Source organism: Acanthopagrus latus, chromosome 19 (assembly GCF_904848185.1).
Source record: "Acanthopagrus latus isolate v.2019 chromosome 19, fAcaLat1.1, whole genome shotgun sequence".
Taxonomy (NCBI): Eukaryota; Metazoa; Chordata; class Actinopteri; order Spariformes; family Sparidae; genus Acanthopagrus; species Acanthopagrus latus.
Genome location: NC_051057.1, coordinates 16,925,024 through 16,943,327, shown reverse-complemented (window position 1 = coordinate 16,943,327; position 18,304 = coordinate 16,925,024). Strand labels below are relative to the sequence as shown.

The window sequence follows — 18,304 nt, the reverse complement described above, 5'->3', positions numbered from 1 at the left end:
TATTTTGAGAGCATAACAGCGATAATTAGGAGGGGGGGGGATAATTAATGAAACCAAAAATGTAGCTACGGTTAAAAGATTTTTCTGTGCTGGTTGCATGAAATATAGACAACCTGCCAAACTCAGTGTTTTTCATTTTAACTCTCAGATACCATTCTCTCCTTTCACATAAATCATCCTCGCTGTCCTCTCAGACTGACACGGAAAACATGGGGTTTGAGTATAAAGCCAGTTCTCCACAGTCTAATTTCATAAGCTGCATGCGTGCCAATAGCTATACATCTGTAAAGGGCAATATCAATACCGTCGCACAAATACATCAGCAGGCTCCTAATTGTCTGCATGCAATATTGAAAGACGGATGGGTGAAGGGAATCAAATCTACAATGTGGAGAAAAAAAAAAAAAAATGGCAGAGCTCTGACATTTAGCCTGAGGGGTCTAATGGGGCCGGCTGAAGGATGGCTACATCTTGTTACACCATTTTCAAAACAAGACACTTCACCTCGGACCAGTAGAGGTATGGTTTGACCTTGTGGCTGTGTAATTGCCAATGTTTTTAGCGGCCGTGCGGCTGCCCAGGTCTTTTCGATTACTGTGTTGGGCCTGGGCGACGGCTGCTTGCTGATTGCGATTGCTGTGGCTCGAGCATGTAGTTTCAATCAAGCATTAAGAGGTTAGACAACAACTGAGAGGTTTGGAGAGGCTCGCGTACGGATAACCCGGAGAGGGAGGAAAATGGCCCGGATCCAGCGACTCCAACGTACAGCGACAACAGCAGGAGCGACGTTTAGAAATTAACACAATTTTCTTTGCGAGGGCACTCGTTGAGAATCTTTTTCAAGCCAGTATCCTCTTTGACATAATCACACTGAGTAATCAGGACTGTATATAGCACCTGAGAACCCTCAGTAGGTCTAACACACAGCATGTCATATCGGTGTGCTCGCTGCCTCTGAAGCCAAAGTGCCCCCTATAGACCCACTGCTTCAACTCCAAGCGATCTCATTTGACTAAAATATTTTCTGTATTCTGCAAAAGAAATTTTTTAAAAAGTCTTATCGATTTTAATCAAACACATGGCCCCTCGACAATCTGTGGATGCTCTTGAAAATATATTCAGGTAAACACCTCGAGAATGAATAAAAAAAAAAAAAAAAAAAAGCATTTCCACAGTGGGGAGCAAACAGGCTTGAAATGCACTGCAAGCATAAAAGAGTGTTTGAAGGCGGTAATCGTGTTAGAAAAGAAACCAGAGGAGACAGAGGAAGAGAGAGAAAAGGAGGAGGAGGAGGAGGAGGAAAAGGGAGGAGATGTGAGGATAAGAATTACCTTCATGGGCCTTTAGAGTTCTGTCCCTTTGCTTTTTCTTTTATTTATTTTGTCATATTTACTACGATTGGTTAAAAAAACCGGAGGCATTAAAAGAAATTGTTTATACACATATATAATTTTCAAAAACACAACAAAATATCAAAATGTCAAATCAAGTCCAGAAATGATTTTTTAAATCAATAAAATCAGACTAATTATGACCACAATCCAAAACTTGCAAAAAAAAAAAAACCCAAAACATTATGATCTGAATGTTTAGAGCAGGATTTTGCATTGGGGAATTTAAGTCTGACATGAAATACTACCAAGATTTTTCCCTCCATGATTTCTATTCCCAATCTACAAAATATTTTTCTTGATTCCTTTAAAATCATCTTCTATCTTCCACCTCTATTTTTTGCAGGATCCAGACTGAGAGAAACAGACTTTCCTCCTCTGCCTCTCTCCTCTATTCACGTTGGCTCAGTCTGGTGAATTAGCCAATCTGAGAGGAGACACAAGGGGCCAGATGGATTTCGGTAGCTCTGGATTATTCAAATGATAGAGGAAAGGTCAGGCTGAGAGGTGTTGTAAGGGCGGCTGGCAATCCTTTCACTCCATCACAATACCTTGAAGGAGTACAAGACGAAATATCCTTTCCCAAACACACAGCTGCCAAACCACGACCAAGAAAAAGAAAAAGAAAAAGAGGAAAAGTTGCAGCTACAATTGGAGATATAGTTGATTTCAAATCAGCTACATTTAAATTAGTGCAATGCAATAAAATGTGATTTATAGCTCTGAGATTAATTTAAAATTAAGGCTATTTTTCACCAAGTAATCAATAAAATTGTATTTGCAGCACAAGAGGACATGGCATATATTTATAACAAATATGTAAACTCTAAAAAAAAAAAAAAAACCCTTTTAAATTAATCACTACATTTTGAGAGAAAAGCAATTTCATGGACTAACACATAGTACCACAGAAAGCTGCAACATGCTAAAATTGTTCTTTTTTCTAATTAATCAATTATAGTCTAGATTTTTGGAAATAAATCAATGAGGGTTCAGCTGCACACGATTTATATAAAATCAAGATAATTGCTATTTTTGCCTTTCTTCTTCTTCTTCTTCTCTCTCTCTCTTTTTTTTAGCTCAACACATGATGAAAGAGAATAATGAATGCAGACACAGAGCGGATTTAGCAGCTTTCAGTTGTTTTTCGGGGTTGTGTGAGTTGGAGCTGCTGCACCTGCACTCAAACTTTGTCCCCCGCAGCCAGATGTGCTCACAGCAAACCACCGGCCTCAGAGTGCAGTTTTAACCCGAACATGTCGATGAGATTGACTAAATGTTTGCATGCGTAATTTTTCCCCCCGATTTTTATCCCACACGCCTTTTTGGAGACTCGATCTCCGTCAGGCTATCGCAGGAGAGGGGATGAAACCAAATGAAACCATGAGTTCCCTAAAATATCCTGCAACACGCTAAAAATCACTTTCATTCACGTCGGAGGGCAAAAACCAGCTTTGCGACGAGCAGTAGGTGTTAGAAGTTTTCTGAGCCGGTCCCTTTCCTCCCCGGCGCATTTTTACGCATTTGACGCATTAGAACTTGCACAGAAAAAAAAAAAAAAAACAGGAGAGAGACACGTTTAAAGCCAGGAGATAATTACCTAAATCCATGTCGCGGGGCTGAGCGCACATTTCGCAGTAAATGGACGCTGCTGCTGCTGCTGCTGCTGTGGCTTGTATTCCAGAGAGCATGGTTTAACCACTGACGCTCGCCGCAGCTCCAAGAAGCGTCTTGTCGGTGCGTCCCGGCCGCCCACTCAGTCCGCTTCTCCCAAAAAGTTCCCCTTTGCGCGGGTCCCATGCGTTTTCCCCCCGAGCGCCAACAAAAGGAACGCGGCTTCAACACGGAGATGAAGAAAAAGAAGAAGACGAAGGGGGGAGAGAGGGAGAAGAAAAAAAAACGGAGAGTCGGAGAGAATAAGAAAAGGGGAGAGAAGAATGTGGGATATGCCCGCCTGATTTTCCGAGCCTCGGAAGAATGTGCAGAAGCCCCACTAGTGAGTCCTTTCAGCGTCTCCGTGCCAATGAAAAGAGATGGGGAGGTGGCGGGGCTGGGTTTTTTGCGATCATTTAGTTAAGGCTGAGCCCCTCCTTATATTCAGCAGCTCAGGAGTCCCCGTCCATTGCACATGTCATATCCACCGGTTGCTATAGCGATGCCTCCACATGTTGTCGACAGTGAATGTTCAAGGAGCGATGCCTGGCTAATAGGCTTGCGGACCGAGGGGCGATATGAATGGACACAGGGCTAGACACTCATTTGTTGAGCTACTAGGGGTCTCTGTGTTCGGTGTGTGAATTGCTGTTTTCTCAGGCTCTCCTTTTCCTCCGCTCCCTCTCCCAGGGATTCAGTTATGTGAGCAGAATAAGGGAGATGGGGCAGTCTATTCTTCAAAGTAGGCTTTTTTGGCATTCAAAGCTGAAGTGAGCGCTATAATAAGAGGCTACCGCACAGTACAGTAGTTGTAAACTATATGAATGCTGCATGGGACACTGGGTGCAAGTCTGGAAAAATGCTCTGCCTAAAGTAAATTGTGTATAATTGGCCAAAGTCTTTTCTCTGCTTCCCTCCAGGATGTTGCTGGAATAAAGAGGAGAGAGAGAAAAAAAAAAAAGAAAAAAAAATGGAGGAAAATTGCAAGTTTAACAAGTTTTAAAGATAAAACTCCACCGAAAAAAAAAAAAAAAAGCTATCCTAATTAGCAATCAGCCTGAAAAAAAAAAATGATCCAATGGAGAGCAACAGCTGCACTTAGCAGGGAGAGAGAGAGAGAAAGGGGGATTATGGAGAGCACGGGGAGAGAAAAGGAGAAAGAAAAAGAAAAGGGGCGGTGAAGAGAGGAGAACGGGGGTCCTGTCAAATGCAGATGACGAGTCTTGGGGAAGGGAGGTGGGGGGGAGGCGAGGTAGCTGTGTGATGGGGAGGGGTAGGGAGGGTGTTGTGGGGGGGCTCTCCAGTTTATTTTTTCCATTCAGAGAGCACCCCCTCCTCTTCTCTATTGTCCCTCTGTGTGACAGCTGGAGTTGGCAATGTGAAGGGGAGAACAAAAACGAGCTCGCTGTCCAGCCCGGGTCCGCATCGGACGCCACCCCACCTTCAAAAAAAAAAAAAAAAAAAAAAAGCAGAGCCAACCAGGCGGCCCGTGGGGACAGAATCTGAAGCAGAACACACTCAAACTGACTCAACATTTTTTTTTTAAAGCATCCCAGAAACTCCTAAAACGCCAGACCTTGTGTGTGATGCAGCTGCAAAACTGAAATTATCCACACACTTTGTTATTCTATTCTGTTTTTTGTTTTATTTTAAGAGGAGCAAAGATTTGTTCCATCCTCGCACGCCGTAGAGTGACACTTTTCACGTCATGCTCTCCACACACACAGGCATCCTAATTTATCAGGAATTATTCAGAATCCGAATTCGGTTTCCTCGCCTGCTAGAGGGCACGAAAATGGTCCGACCACCCGTCGTCTGAGAGGCAAATTTTTATCTCGCGGCGTTCAGTTTGAATACAAGAAGGGGAAATCGGCTGCAGTGCTCGCTGTTGCACGAAAAAGCAAGACGGATGCAGGGGTAATGCATGGTGGGAGACTTTTATCATGACTGCCAGTGAGTGGTTTTTATTACTGGAAAGAAAGAAAGAAATAGTGGCCCCCGGAAGTTAATCCCCAGAAAATCAGTCCCTACATTAAGTCAACCGTACGATCATATCTATCCTGTTGTCTGGCGAACTGGAAGAGAGAGCCTTGTTCACTCTTTTTTCCTATGAGATACCCCGGTCACCCACCTGTCAGCCATATCTAAATCCACACTCATCCAAACGAGAGCATTCCCCCCTGACACCGCGGAGGATGGGAAGAGAAAAAGAAAATGTCTACCAGCGAGCAGATCTTCACCTGCTCTTTGAAAGGAAAACCTGACTTTGGCACCTGTTGTTTTCCGTCACTTGAACTCTGCGTAAATGGACACATCTTCTTCACACGTCTCAGCCACCACTACTACCCCACTACACGGTGCGATTTCACAACTCATGTCACATCTTCCAGCGAGGCCGGTGCTAATGGTTATCACACCAGGGAGGTTTGACGTGCATCGATTCGCTCTCACACACACAAAAAAACCCTACAAGCAGTCAAAGACAGGAAGAAGTCTCTATTATGGTCACCGGCAAAATACATACATACATACATACATACATATATCTTATATATATATATATATATATAAAAATACACATGGATGCTGTCACGCCCGCCTCCGGTAAGTACTTCCTCGGGGTAACACATGTTCGAACAGTCGCCGTGAGTCCTGCAAAGGCTTATCTGTCCTCCTCTCCTGAGCTGCTCCGGTGTTTGCCTCCATGACACACTTCACATTTCTAATAAAAAAAGATGGAAACGCGGCGTGTTTAAACAACGGGAGAAAGAGGTATGCGGCACTTCGGCGCGTCGCTGAGAGAGAGTGGGATGAGGAATGTTAAACAAATGTCATGATCAAGTGCACTACCTGAGATGGCAGAGCAGAAGCAGCCAGTGTTGCTCGTACATACGAGTCTAGAAAAAGGGATGAAGAGACAATAACTCGCTCAGATGTTTGTTTGCACCTGCGGGCTGCACAATTTTGAACATATTTACATGCCTTGTCCCTGCATGTGCAATCTGAATATACACGCGCAGGTGCAAAATACACATCCAAAATGCATGTGCACGTACTGCACATGCATCTGTAAACCTCCAAGGACACCTTAGCCTGGACTCGGAGAAGACAGAGATTGTGATATATTTGTGAAAACAGGAGAGAACACCAGCCCGGTAGCACACTGAGCCGGTGGTCCACATACCAATCGCACTATAATGACATCAGCGAGAGGCTAATGCCATTTCCACCGCTGCACGCCACAACAAAACCAGCAGCTGCAACGTGTACCTGCAGGCTGAACTAGCGCGTGATACCGTTAACACCAAAAATAGTTGGGATTTCTGCTCGGCTCTTTGAAACAGGGTGTAATAAATTATTCATAATAATATCTGAGCAAGACTGTTGCTGCAGCTCCATTTGGGAAGGTGTTGGAGGATTAGCTCTGAACTGTAATGCAGAGAGAAATGTATGCAAAACAAAACACATTTGGGTGTTCTGGGGAGATTTCTTTTTTTCAATCAGATCAGATCCACCAGCTGTTATTGTTATGATATTACAAGATGTGTGTGAGAGTAAAAGATCTAGACTAATCTGGGGTTTTACTCTTTTCGCTTTAAATGTCCCATTTCCACGATTTCAACATTTCTAATGAAACAGAGCTCTCACACAGGCAGAAGGCAACGATTGGTTAGAGGGTCTGTCTATTTGTATTCACGGTACAGTGATTACATGTTGTTGTATTGCTAGTTGGTACACTGCAGTTTGATTTTGCACTTATATTGAGATCAAACAGAAAAGGTGACACTTTGCTCTCCCATCTAAACTCCCTTTTCAGGATCACAGGTGCAGAAGCTTGACAGGGAGGTGTCTTAAATGCATTGTGTCTTGGTGAGTGTGTGTTGAGAGGGAGCGAGAGCTACACCGTGTTTCCTAATGGATGATGTTCAAAGACACAAAAAGGTCCCATTTCTGGGTTTTACTTGAAACATTTGAATTGCTGCGTCTCATGCTCATCACTTGTTTAGAGAGGAACCATTCAAAAAGCCCCTGTGTGTGTCAGCCATGTCATTCTGGTATTTTCCCCAGATGAGCTTGTTCAAATAGACCTCTTTCTCATGTGAATCCCTGCCCAGGCATTGCCCATGCCAAGCAGTTCAAAGCAGTAAACATCAAGGTAAATGCTATGCCTGTCATCTTGACTATATTTAAAGCAGAGAGGCAAACCCACACACACACACACACGGCACAACAATGTGCACTTCAAAAAGAAACAGTGTTGTGGCGTCATCGCCTGGAGTAGAAAGTCACACCACATCTGTGAAATGAGAGAAAGTGTTGTAATCTATGAGGAGGACAACAAAGTGACACACATTTAGTGCTCATTTTAATCACTTTACATGTTGTGCATTCTGCGGTTTTACTGATTATCTGTCATATACAGATCAAAATGGTGGACTTATCTGTATCAGAAGGTGCAGGGTTGGGCAATACATCAATATCATATCACTGTTACGATATGAGACTATAGGTCATTTACATTTTACATTCTAGGACATTTAGCAGATGCTTTTGTCCAAAGCGACTTACAATAATTCATACAGACATCCATTCACTGATGGTGGTGGCTGCCATGCTGCAGTTTGGGGTTTGGTATCTTGCTCAAGGACACTTCGACGTGCAGACCAGGGGATGGAACTAGCAACCTTCCGATAACAAGAGGCTGGCTCTACCCCTGAGCCACAGCCGCCTATATCTAATATATTGTTATATCGCAATATGCCATAAGTGTGTCTTCCCTGGGTTTAAAGGCTGCATTACAACATTTAAACTGCTGTATTGGTTCTAATACTTATCTTTACCCACATTGTTACTATATCCACAGTGCTTGATGATTGTTGATCAAAATTCTAACTGTGTTGATATTTGGTGAAAGTAAGCCAACCAATCATTATTCCTACAATATTGTCACAATATCAGTTTCAAAATTTGGTCAAGATTTTAAAAGAGAGATTAGTTAATTCCAGACAAGACAAGGCTGTCACGAAAATCAACACCAAAGTTGATTTACTTGACCTTTTTGACTTAATTTGTTGAAGGTGCAGCCATAATTCTCAGCTGGTTTTAGTCAGCAGCAATGATCCTTTCTACCTGCAGCTGTGTTGACAATAGTAACATGGCTGATGAGAATAACACTCCAGCCGAAATTAATTAAACTAAGTTAGCAAAGGTGCTCACACCTGAAAATTAAAATAAAACCAATTCAGTATCAATGAAGATGTTTGCACTGTGATCCGGGACAGCAAATTACACTCAGATATGAATTAATCACAATGACAAGAATTATTTTTCCAGATGTAATTAGTTTCTGATTAGGGATATTACGATCCTGGGGGTGAAAAATTCATTAGACAACAAATAAAATGGTCTGGTCCAGAATGTGATCTGAGTTTGCTAAAAATGCAAACCAATCACGAGAGGTAATTGAAGGTAATGCTTCATTCTATTGAGTGAAAAGATAAAAGAAGAAATGCCACAAAAAAAAAAAATCTCATCCAACACTTCCACATTCAAAAAACAGCAGAGAAAACACACAGGTTTTAATTGTTTTGTTAGAATAGAATCCACACTACTTTTAGACTATTATGTTCTCGCCAGGCTTTTTTTTTTTATCTTGGGGAGAGATAAAACTGCAATTAATTTTGAAAGGGGGGAAAACAGTGAGACAATACATCAAGTCACACATGAATGGTGGCAGGCAGGGATATGTGGGCCGCTGCAGAATAACAGAGGTAGTCAAAGGTAGCATTCATAATTGAAACCCCAGTCACAAGAGACTTAGTGGGCTGGGAGACTCTGATACTGAGACTGACAGTAAAGGGACAAAGAAGTGTTCAGAGGAAGCACAGAATAACTTCATAGGATGTGTCCTCTCCACACCTGGGTCCACATACCATCTCAAAGCCTCTGAAACATAGTAGGTCTCAGTGGTGTTGAACTCGATTGTCCAAAGAGTTTCACCACGATCTCTGGGAAATGTAGAAGTGCTGCCGCTGGGAATTGAACTCAGGGCTTTTATTGTGCTGGATGAGTGCTTCTTCCAGTGCACCCTCACTGTGCTACCTTAACTGATAGTAATACTCGGATTAGACTGGCTGATAATAACTTGGTTCAAGAGACATGACAATGACAATTTGACAAGAACATTTTGTCATTTTATCACAGGTAGCATGTTAATAGTTAATTGAACCCACGTTCAAGCTCTCTTGTCATCTCTTGCCCAGTTTGTCAACATCTACAAGATGCTTCAAGATACTTTGGACACCATCGTTGTTTACTGCCCATTGCAAATTCTTCCCGTTAACTTTGTTCATGGCATTCAGGTCATGAAAAACTTCAAATTATATGGAGTTTGTCATGTGTCTTTGCCAAGTCATGGCAAGAGTTTGAGGAAACATGATAACCTAATCAATGAACATAATGACCAGTAATGTCTCGGGCTGATCCTTGAATAAGTGTACCTTTGATTCCTGCTGACTTACAGCTACAAACTAGAATCGTTGATGGATCTGCATCAAACTGTGCTCACTCATAGATACCAGCCACCATAATACACTTATTATTATTTTCATCAAGATCCATGCCGTATCTCGCAATGTGACAAAGTGAGAAAGATTCCTGGATCTGTCTCTTTATCCGTATTCAAACTAAAAGTTAACAGGGTCTGGTCTTGGCCGAGCCCCATTCTCTACCCAGTTTTGTGGAAATCTCTTCAGCAGTTTCTGTGTAATCCTGCTGACCAACTAACCAAGCAACAAACGGACATGGCCAGAAAAATTAAATCTTTGCAGGAGGTAATTATAACTTCTACCTATCAAGAGCTACTTGGACTCTGACTACATCAGACTCGATGAAAAGGAATACATCTGTGGTCCTACATATTGTGTCTGATATGGTGCCCTCCAAAGGACTCCACACTCCAGATGATAAGGTCTCCAGTTGTGGATCAAAGTGGATCAAATTTTATGTGTTGTCAAGAGCTGTTGAACTGCTGTTGGATGTGGCTTCTCCAGCGAACGGCAGCAACTTCTCAATGAGACCCCCGACCTGTTTGTGTATGGAAAACCGGATCAAATGGCTCCACTGGTCAGTTACGCTAGAGGGTGTATTGATGGGTGCGATCAACGTGTGGCAATCAACGGTTTTTTTATGGCCAAATTTCCGCCACGTTTGCTCGTATGAAAACACCAAATTTGATTTTGTGGACTATACCGCCACCCTAACTCAATTTGTATTTTAATACCCCCATACGAATGTCTCTCAAAGGGTTGGTAGATCGTGATTCTTCCGTTTAGACTAAATGAAAACATTCTATATTTGTGATCACACTAAACTAACTTTTACTGGACAACCTACGCCACGTGTCTCCAACTGTACCTGGGTGTTGCTGGACTTGTAGCATATTGGGGCTGCCTGCCCGAGCATACGCCCCGATGATCAGCCACAGCTTTTGTAAGTGAAGATATAGATGTACAACCACAGGAGGCAGCGCGTGATAGGCTAAGGGTCGTATCCCTGTAAATGCACACAGTCACAGCCTCATAAATTCCCATCAGTGTCTTCATTAAACATTTTCCCCTGTTATCACCATGACAACGCTGGCCCAGCGTGCGCCCACGGGGAGAAGCGTGTGTGCCTGTGTAACCCCGGGGGTAACTTAGGGGGTAACTTGGCACAGGCGCCAACACCCAATACCTCTCCTCCAGACTCTTACTATAGGGATGAGGACGGGGAGGGGGGGGTGGAGTGGCAGGCGGCCAGGAACGCTAGCTCTGTTCCACAGCGATCTCACTTGACAGGCACTGGCTGTGTCTGGACTGGAGGCAAGCGCTCTGATTTCTCTCTTTAATTACTGCAAATCGGAGGAGCCGCAGCCCATGCTAATGAAGCCACACCAATCAGCTGGGGGAGAGAGTCAGGGGCCTGGCGCTGCAAAACAATCCGCTGCACGAACGGAGCTGACACTCCCGCCTGCCCAGCGCCACAGTGTCTCGCTGTCGGTCCGTCTGTCTCACAGCTCCAGCAGATTTATAAGAGTAGTCTGCCCCCGAGCCAAACCAAGCAGCGCCGCTCGACGAAAAGAAACCCCTGTGAATCCCTAATGAGAGCGCTGCCACAGCTGTAGTACGGTATCAGCCGCGCACATCTCCCAATCGCTTCATGCCACAACCTCTGACTACAATACAAAGTATGGCTGATCTGAAATTCTGAAAGCAAAATTAATTATGCTTTATGTCAGGATTTTGATGGCTCTGTAACATAATAATACACTGAAAGCTCATTATTGTAAATGCATATAATCAATCGAGCCTATTTTCACCCACAAACATAATTACACTGTATGGCTTTTTTGTGAAGTCGTGAGGATGTCTTTTCTTCCCTCCCTCTTCAAAATGAATAATGTAACGAATAATGACTGACATCTGATTGCATGTGTTCATAGACCTGGATTTCCAAGATCCTTTCGCCTTTTGTTGTTTCCGACAATGAAATGTAATTCCTTCTATTAGGTCTTGATGTTGATGAAGCTTTGAAAGATGACACATTTTATTTTCCTCAAAATTACACAGTGTGGGAGAAGTTTAGTTTGTCGATTCATTTGTTCATGTTCGAGATAAAGTGTACATGAATACGGAGAGTTTGGATGAGACTTCCAGACATCATTTGTCACTGACTGCATCATTATTTGCCATGCTGTTGTTGGGTATGCTTTAAAGCTGCATAGATGGAACCACGCGCTGGTTTTCAAGTCTGTCTGGGCGTAAAAAATATGTATGATTTGGGCCTGGTGTGGAGAATGAGTGTGGGTGTTAGCTGCATCTGAGCGTTTTGCCGCTAACACCCAACACGATGAGCATGTTTTTGAATGTCAATGGACATGTTGGCAACCATGTACACATGGACACGACTGTGATATGTAAAGCAAAAATCTAATCACAGCAGGACGCTTCTCCAGTTCACAGCACACTATCAGCGTCTGATCTCTGCCACTGCTTTTTTCACCTTCATACATTTGCCACGTTTGCAACGATTGCATCACATATTAGGATGAAAGACAACATATATTACTGCAAACACATTGAAGAAATGTCTTCAGTTCACGGCTAAAGGACCTAATTAGTCTCAGTTATTGAAATGCTGTCAGATTAACGGTTATTAGACCTAATTAAAGAGCAGGTGCACATCCAGGTGAAGGGAAAAGTTTGAATTGCTTCAAGTTTCTGCCGCAGTTTTGATTTAAATTCAATATATTGTTGCTCCAGAGAAAACCATGCATCTCCATTTTTAATTTTTCAGCACAACTGTAGGGTTAAAGATAAAATGATCCTACTTTTTTAAGTTAAATAAACCATTTTAAAACCTAAAAATGTAAGCTGACAGCTGAGAATAAGGCAGATTTTCTTGGCTCACAAAACGTTAAAGATTCAGATCAATACATAATAAATCATGTGTAATTTCTTATCTTATAGCTATGTGTTGATTTTGAAGGTGATATGTATAAAATATTTGTCATCTAGATACTTATTCACATGTCTAAATACAGCAGTTAACTCACCACTGACAGGCAGATTGGTTGAGCCTGATTTCATGCTTTAACACCACAGATGGAAGATATTCATAGACCCTCCCTCCCAAGTCAAGGTCATCATATATAAAGGCCATAACAGCTCATCAAGCAATTTAGTTGACCTTGCCATGCAGAAAGTAACTAGCAGTTACAGCAGGATTCACAATTACAGTCAATTAAAGTCAATAAAAGATGATATGACAGTTGATTACATTTAATTTACTCAGAGCAAAGTGGTTTCCATATTGTGCACTCACTGAGCAATAATTAATCCACTGCCTCCCGTCAACCACAAACTCAAATCGTCGTGTTTGCTAAAAAGACAGCCATGACTAATTTATGCATCGGGATGAATATCTGACGACAGTGTATTCTGAAAAGTGCAGTTTTTATTGAATATCACAGCCGTCGACAAAGATTTAAAGTGCTAGGATTACTGCTGTACGCTCCATCTCAACTGTGAACAGCTAAAACCGTCCTCCAAATATAAATGCATTTTTCAACAACTAAAGCTCACAATGTTCTGGATCTTTTATACGAGTTCTACTTCCCTTATTTTGTTGTGATGTTAAAAAGATTACCATGGGCCACTGCTTAGCCTGCAGCAACGGCTTTTCCTGCTGCTGTCGATGCTAAGGTGCCAGATGCGCTAGGCAAGTAACCGCATGATAAATGGCAGAAGGTGAGAGCTCTGTGGCCGGGACCGGGAGCACCCTGCCCCTGGATCCCGCTGCCAGTCCCTTGGCATGCAGCATGTCAGGCCAAATGGCATCCACATCCCCCTTCAACACTGACATTTAAAACCTCTGCCATGGTATCCAGCTGTGGACACCGCAGGTCCCTCTCCCGCGCCTCCTACCCTAAGCCTCCCCCAGGCATCCAGCCTCCTCAACCCCACTGATGCCGGTGCCAGACACCAGTCGACAAATTACAAACAGCCAGAGGTTTTGTTCAAACAATTAATGTACAGGACAATGCTGTACCTGTAGAGAAGAGACATTATGCTCTAAAAATGAGGCAGATTAATGGCGTTTATCATCTGTGGGCAAAGCAAGTGTACTGTCAAATGAGCCATCATTTAACTGTTCACTTAACACTGGCAGCTCTGTCCTGCTGCTTATTAGATCTGAGGCAGTATGTACACCACCAACCCCAAAACATCTTCTCAGCATGGTGAACTTTCATAAATACAAACCCTCCATGGATCAAGACCTTATAATAGAAAGAGTCAGAATCGACCTTGTTGGCAGTTCTTGGTGTTTTACAGATGTCTCTTTTATAATGGGGAGAATGCCTTTTTAGCCGCAGATGAAAAAAAAAATGTATATACTACTGTTTATTCACACACATGTAAGTTCAACAGTAGAGTACATATTGTGGATATGTGCTGTATGAGTTTGTCTAGACAGTTCAGCATCACTGGTAAAAACTACTAAAAATGTAAATTAGGAATAAACCAAATAATCAATTTTCAAGACAAGCGGTTCAACAACTGAATCGAGGTCCATGTTAGGGACCTCACTGATATATAATAAAACTCTCCATAGGCTTTACTTTTCATCATCCCATCATTAGAATTATATCTGAGGCTGCAGTCGGCTCTAGTCACAGCCTACCAGGTGCTATACGAATTTAAAAAGCAGCATAGAAATCATGAGCTGTCCTACACCGAGGGCAGCTGAGTTCAGTGATCACCACATAGGGGAATTTACTGTGGCGAGGACGGAGGGAAAGCAGCGGGGCGTCCAGTCAGTCTCTGGCTGCAGTCGAGAGTGTCATTATTTCCTCTTAAAATATGCCAAGCAGGTCAACCTGCACCCACAAGGATGTCGTTGGAGTTATTAAGTCTGCTGCGAGTCATGGAAGTATCCAACAGTTGAACTGTTGAATAATCAAAATGTCTGAGCTAAATCAGTCATTTTGAACCGACCCAGAGCCGTATGTGCAGTTTTAATCTGAGAGAAAAGTTAGTTAATACTTTTCATGTCGTTCCAATCAAATACTGTGTATGTGTATATATTAGACAAGCTTAAACCACAGAAATAAATGTCAGGGTTAATAACTGTTGTTACTCTTTAACTGTTTTCTTATTAAATCTCAGCTACTAAGAATAAAACAAAAAAAACATCTTTTTTTTTCCTCAAACCATCAACAGTACATATCAAGTTTTGGTGTCAGCATGTCAGAGTCAAACCTCAAGGGCTTCTCTCTCTCCAGACTCACCATTTTCTACTGACATTTAACAAACTTGAAGGGAGAAATCCACTGTAGAAGAGGCAGAATTTAAAATTCCCCCACTGACAGTAGCCTCAACTGTCCAAAATGCAAAGCAGCTGCAGAACAGGACATGTTTCGGGTTGAGAACAGATCAAAACTCCAGCTGGAAAAGAAAAAAGAAAAAAAAAATCTCTCATCTCTTGCTGCTGCTATGCTTTTACTGAAAGTGCTGCTGTCTCGACGTACACCGACTACATATAGAGTCACTAAAGGTCTGTTAATTCACTATTCTGACTTATTGCTTCGTAAGGTTAATGGAGAGCATCCCGGTAACAAATTACAATAATTGCAATATGCAGTCAAAAACTCAACACAACTAATTCCTTAAGCAGACTAATGAGAGCAATTGTGTAAAACAACAGCTAGTCGATAAACCTCTCTGTGCAGCGGAACTCTGGTCCTGTTTCTGCCTGCTTTTAAATACTTACCTTTTTAATTTGCTCTTTCTGAATTCAGTGGCAGTTCCTTAAAACTTTGTAATAAAAACATCAAAGGGGAATGCCAAAACATCCTTACTAATTACATAACAACAGTAACACATATAAACTAGCTTATCCGCTTTTATTTGAGGTCCTCATTTGTACAATTTAGTCTTCAGTTTTTGGTTAATGAGCAACTTGTTCCACATGCAAGAAACAGGTTTACCAATTAGTTTGCTTATATTTTGATAATTTATTAATCAAGCAAAAAAGCCTCAAATCCTCTGGTTCCGGCCTCTTTATTGTGAGGATTTCATTCTTGTTTTTTGTCATTCAGTAAGCTGAATATCTTTCACTTTGGAAATGTTGTACGAGTTGAACAAGCTATTCAGATTCTCCATTTTGAGGTTCAGGGGAATTTTTACACTTAGTAAATCTTTTGCACACCTGTTGATCGACAGGTGCGCAGACCAAGGTCAGACACAATCAGGACAAAAAGCTCTCCAATACTCTTCACCTCACTTGTAATCAAGAATTAATTTGAATAGCGTTTTGGTACAAAGACCTTCATCAGGTCATTCAGAAGGTCTTCGTACCGAAACATTGTTATCAAACTCCTTTCTTGATTGCAAAAGAGGTGCACACTTTGCAAGAGTTTTTGTCCTGAAGTTTAGGGAATTAAAACAGACATTTTTTGCAATATTTTGAAGACAAAACAACATAAAATGTGTATTTAAACTTATCATTCTGAAGTAAATACTGATTTCACAGTGTAAAGGCACCGTTCACGTAAAGATTGGCTCCCTATAAACCTTGCTGTCAATACGCTATTCAGTCTGCAGCCAGGCTAAATGTTTCCCAGAAAAATGAAAGTCAGATTATCCCACAAAGGAAGTGCGTAAAGGAAACAGGAAGAGCCATTGTTTTACCAGCTTGCTATGTCCAGGTAACAGTTGGGAACAACTGGAATAACTGTGGGAAGTCTACACTGCCAAAGAAAGACAACCTCACTGATGGAGGAGGCAGAGAACATGAAGAGGGAGAGTCCTATAAAACTGATATGTTTCCTCTCACCACCGAGGCTTGTGATGGTTCAAACAGACATTCTGTCCACAAAACCTGCCTACTTATTAATATAACTGGATGTGTTACTCTGCCTTTTCATTGTACCCAGATCAGGACTTCTGGGTCTAATTGGGATTCTTATGGTTGTTTTTCTATATTTGGATAGGAACCAAGATGCTAGTGGTAGCCATGTATTTGTGACAGCAGCACCATCAGTAACACCACTGGGAAATGCTCAATTAATTGCAAAAAAAATAATGATTAAATTAAATGAAAATAATTGTTAGGGGCAGCTCAACACTATATAGAAAGAAATACTGGCTAACATGACATTCTACAGAGCTTGAACCACCGGACTAGTCCACTAACCTGAGTTATTGTGAGGAATGGAGTAAAGCACTGATCATCACAGTACTTTGATTTATAGCACTGTAAGAGTTTTCATCTGTGGATTTTGCTTTAATTTTTATCTAAATCTCCATAACACCCCAAGGCCACCTTGGCCTTGAGGTTTTATTTCCAGGAAGAGATGAATACACCAGGAGAAAAAAAAAGTATCTTATTTAAATCCTTGCAAAAAGGTGGAGGAATTGCCCTTCAACGAGCCGAGTAAAAATACCACTGTCAACTCTACACAGTAACCGTGCCTCTCTTTAACAAAGGCAGCGGAACATAAAAGAAGCAAAAGGTAGGAGAGTAAACACTTTACATTCTGACACTCATTAAAAACAGACAAGTCCACCCTTACCCGGGGGAAAGCGCACGTCATGGTATAGAGAGAGGCAAATACCAAACTGCATGGCATGGTATCAAAGGCATTTCTGCAGTCCAAAGGTCAGGTGATGGTAAAAGGTTGCTGAGAAACGGAGCTGCTGGACGGTCTTTCATCAGTGGGAGGCAGCTGGAGTCTCCACAGAGGCAGTGTTACTCAGGGCTGCAGGCACAGTGGGGCTGCTCCAATATGACATTTCACATCCAGATCTGCCACAGTAATGGCATTTTAGCCACTTTTAAAAGAGCCAGACTGGCCTTCCTGCACTGCTGAAATTTTTATGGGCGGCAGTTTTTTTTTTCATTGTTTGGGTTTATTACAGCGTCTGAAGGAGATTGGACGAGTTGTCAACGTGGAGAAAAAATAAGGCAATTGAGGGCAAATGTGGAATTGATTGGCTGATACAAATACACACATACAGTACGCATAGACGCGCTATACATCACACGGATAGGGAGAGAATCGCCCTGCAGTGCAACCAAGCCACTCTAATTTTCATCTGAGGAGCTGCATCCACACTTACATGAGAATAAGAGTTCTGGAAATTAACATAAAAATATATTTTTCTCATCTTGTGATTCTTTAAAAAAAAAACACAGCTTGAAAAAACCAACATGGGGAAACAGTGTTTTGAAGTAAAGCACAGGCCCATGCCGTTACAAGATCAATTTGTACAACTCTTATCGCAGTTATTTATTTATTTCAGCCTGTGTGTCTGTCTCTTTTCTCTCTGGGAGGAGACGGTCAGTGTAGTTTTCCCTTTGAAGTCCCCTCTGAAATAATTTGTCCCGTTCGCTCGGAGGAATTGCCTCCGCTGATGGTTGCACATGGTATTTGTTGTTAAGTGGTATATGCTACAATATTCAGGCTTTGTTAGATTAAAGGAAAGCAAAATGCACTGATATCGCCTAATAACCATGTGCATAATATTACAAAAAAAAAAGGAGTGGAAATAAATATTCATGTGAAAAAGTGTTCAAGCAAAACAAAATGCAAATTTTAAGTGATCTGCATCCCCGAAGAAGAAGTTATTGGATCCCACTGAGTGCATTAAGGGTGGCTGCACAAATGTAGTTTTTGTTGCTCAAGTTTCCATTTTGTTGTACTTTTTGTTGCACAT

General features: G+C 41.9%; 1 protein-coding gene across 3 annotated transcripts in view; it reads right to left on the bottom strand.

The window, feature by feature from the left end:
• The window catches only part of ptprn2 (protein tyrosine phosphatase receptor type N2), a 133,162-nt gene that overhangs the window by 32,386 nt on the left and 82,472 nt on the right, over positions 1-18,304 (bottom strand). The window lies entirely within an intron of this gene.